Source organism: Tupaia chinensis, unplaced genomic scaffold (genome assembly GCF_000334495.1).
Source record: "Tupaia chinensis unplaced genomic scaffold, TupChi_1.0 Scaffold000327_1, whole genome shotgun sequence".
Lineage (NCBI taxonomy): Eukaryota > Metazoa > Chordata > Mammalia > Scandentia > Tupaiidae > Tupaia > Tupaia belangeri.
Window position 1 is genome coordinate 206,191 of NW_006159821.1, and position 3,186 is coordinate 209,376.

Consider the following 3,186-nt stretch of genomic DNA (forward strand, 5'->3'; position numbering starts at 1 on the left):
GAAAAATGTGAGTTAAGGTATCCGTTAGAGTTTATACAAACAAGCTGCAACCACTAATTCAAAAATAGGGTTTTCTGCTGCAACGAGAGTGCATTCTTTAATAGGATTATATTTGAATAAGAATTCCATACAATAGAAGATATACCTTAACACAGGTGAGGAAGGAATTTTATTCATTTACATAGAACATTCAGATGATTCAACTGAGTTACCCCTCCAACCAAATACTTATTGGTTGTATTTATTACGAACTCTGCAGTCAGTTCGTATACATGAGACAGCTTTAACATTTGGAAGTATGAAGCACACGGGACTGTTTCCAAAGGGGTATGTAGTGCAGCCTTCATTCCAGACGAGCTGCATGGACTGAATTACTGTCTGCTTTCAACGTTTCAATGAACCATTCCATGGCCTCATCGAGGCCAGTGCCTTTGGTTGCTGACGTTTTGAACATTTGCCATTTTCGGTCTTTCAAGGCAGGTAATCCAAATGAATTTGCCATCTCCGAGGGAGTCATGGCCTGTCCCATGGCCTGCTTATTTGCAAACACCACTAAAATGGCTTTTCTCAGCTCTTCTTCCTCCAACGTGGCAACTAACTCTGATTTGGGAATGTCAATTCCATCTCGGTCACAGCTACATAAATGACTGCCTCTCTGCTTGAATAATAACATCTCCAGTGTGGCCCGATACTTGTCTGTCCTCCTAAATCCCAGACTTGGAATTTAAGGTTTTTATATGTCACCGTCTCTACATTGAATCCAATAGTAGGAATAGTAGTAGCGACTTCTCCGACCTGTAATCTGTCCAAAATTGTAGTGTTTCCTGCTCCATCTAATCCCAAAATTAAAATCCTCATTTCCCACGTTCCAAACAGACTAGAAAAAGCCACCCATGATGAACCACCGGTCTGCCCTCGCCGATCCTGAGAGACAGGCCCCGGCCTCAGTAGAGTCTCCTGTTCGAGCCTGGGCACTGCCACCTCCGCTCCCCTTGGCTCCGGCTGCCCAATGTATCTTAATCTATCGGCTATAACAAAATACCACTGAATGAGTGACTTAAAAGCAACAGAAATTTATTTCTTACAGTCCTGGAAGGTGGGAAATCCATGACCAAGGCACTGGCTGACTGAACGTCTGGTGAGAGCCCACTGTCTGATTCATAGATAACGCCTTCTAGCTGGGCCCTCACATGGTGGAGGAGACAAGGCAGCCCTCTGGGCCTCCTTCACAAGGCAGTGTTTATATTCATGCAGGTTCAACCCTCGTGACTTGACCACTTCTCCAAGACCCCAACTTCTAATACCATCACCTCGGAGAGATTATGTTTCAACGTATGGTTTTGGAGTAGGGGGAGACACAAACAGTCAGACCACAGAAGAATGCCATTCTCACATTAACAGAGAGGGGGAAAGACAGGTGTAAAGACCTACAGGGGAGAGATGACATCTTAGGCAGACTAAGAGAGAGAAAAGCTCTCCAGGGACAATTGTCTTATCTCTCTCAATAAAGCTGGATCTCTATCCACAGGTATACAAGAACTCCAGAACTTCACGTTAATTGTAATGAATGCTGTCTTAGCCTGGATTCCCACAATAAGCCAAGCCTAACATAAGCTGATGCTTTATTTTGGAAAGTGATTTCCAGAAACAAGAGCGAGAGGCTGGGAAGAGTAAAACAAGAAAAAGAAAAGCAAATCCAAGAATGAATTTCTGAGCTGACCAGGCTAGTGAGACATGAGCTTGATGCCACAAGGAGATCCCTAAAGAGCTATGAGAGGGTATCCCATGGATTCCAGGCCACGTTTCCACAAGGGTCAGGATGGCAAAATGAATTTTCCCACGCAGTTTACGTAGTGGTGGTAGAGGAGCCCCAGAGTAGAAAGCGAGAACGAGGAGCTGGAAGCAGTTGTGGCTGGAGGCCAGGACGTCAAAATAGAGGGCACAGTCGATCACGATTACTGTGAAAAATAAACTCGTGCTGTTTTGTTGTTGTTGTTGTTGTTGTTGTTGTTAGGTTTTTGCTATAGGGCGCATGTGCTCGCCAAAAAGACAGAAAGCGAGAAGTTATCTTCTGGGGGAATGGCCATGCCATCCTCTTGGGATCTTGGGCACGCACACATGCCCAGCGTGAGTCTAAGCCACCAGGTCCAGGACAACAACCGCAGTCAACTACACAGGAGTCCAGCGATGTAGCCATTACGCCAACTGCTGGTCCCGGCTTCTGCTGGTTTTAAGCCACCTAGTCTGTGGTATTTTGTTATAGCAGTCTGAATAGACATGTTGGTAAACTTAAGTATTAGTTTCCAAAATTGTTCCCAAGTCAGACAGAAAAGCACATCATCAAAGGTAGAAGCTCCTGTTACGTAAATTAGTTATAACTTTTCCGTTGGAACCTCTCTAGAGTGAAAGGGCAGGCTAAGAAAATAAAAGGCGGGTGTAAGAGGTGCCCCGTTCAGCCAGGTAGAGAACAGCACTGAGCAACAGCACGGGTGGACTTCTCTGTCTTGGGCATGATCTTGGAAAAGCATACCTAGGTTACCAACGTAACTGAGCCTCACACTGCTACAAAACACCACTGAATGAGTAACTTACCAACAGCAGACATCGATTTGTGAAAAAATGGATCTCCAGGAATGAAAAGCCGATCTCGTATTATTTTTATTTAATATTTTTAGAGGATTCTGGAAAAACGATTTTCTTAGAAGAGAACAAACAGAAAGAGTTTCTTTTCTTTCCTTTTCTAAAATTCTTTCTTTCTTCCTTCAGAGAGAGAGACAGAGACAGAGAGACAGTCCCCCAACAGAGACCTCGTGTGATAATCCAGCCCATATCAGAGGCACACACACAGGTGCCTGGTGAGCTCAGGGAGGCCCCAGGACATGAACCAGGCACTTTTCCCACTTGGGCCCAACTGTGCCACTACTTGGCCCCTTGAAAAATCCCTTTCTAGTCTTCCACCAGAAGGACTTTTATCATTTATTTTCAAATTTATTTCCTGGGCCGGCCTTCTAGTGCAGCAGTTAAATGCAGTCCATGTCCAGCTGTAGTCTGCATCTCAACCCTGGTGGCCTGAAGAACACCCCAACACTGCGTGCAGCCCCAAATCCTGATGGGAGGGAAGGGGATTGCGGCATAGCCATGCCCCATTGGGGATGTTCTCTCTCTCCCTCGCTCTCTCTCTCTCTC

At 45.4% G+C, this 3,186-nt stretch overlaps 1 pseudogene; it reads right to left on the bottom strand.

Annotated features, from left to right (window-relative positions):
• Positions 1-343: 343 nt before the first annotated feature.
• LOC102481680 (ADP-ribosylation factor-like protein 1 pseudogene) overlaps positions 344-3,186 on the bottom strand; it is a 3,550-nt pseudogene continuing 707 nt past the window's right edge.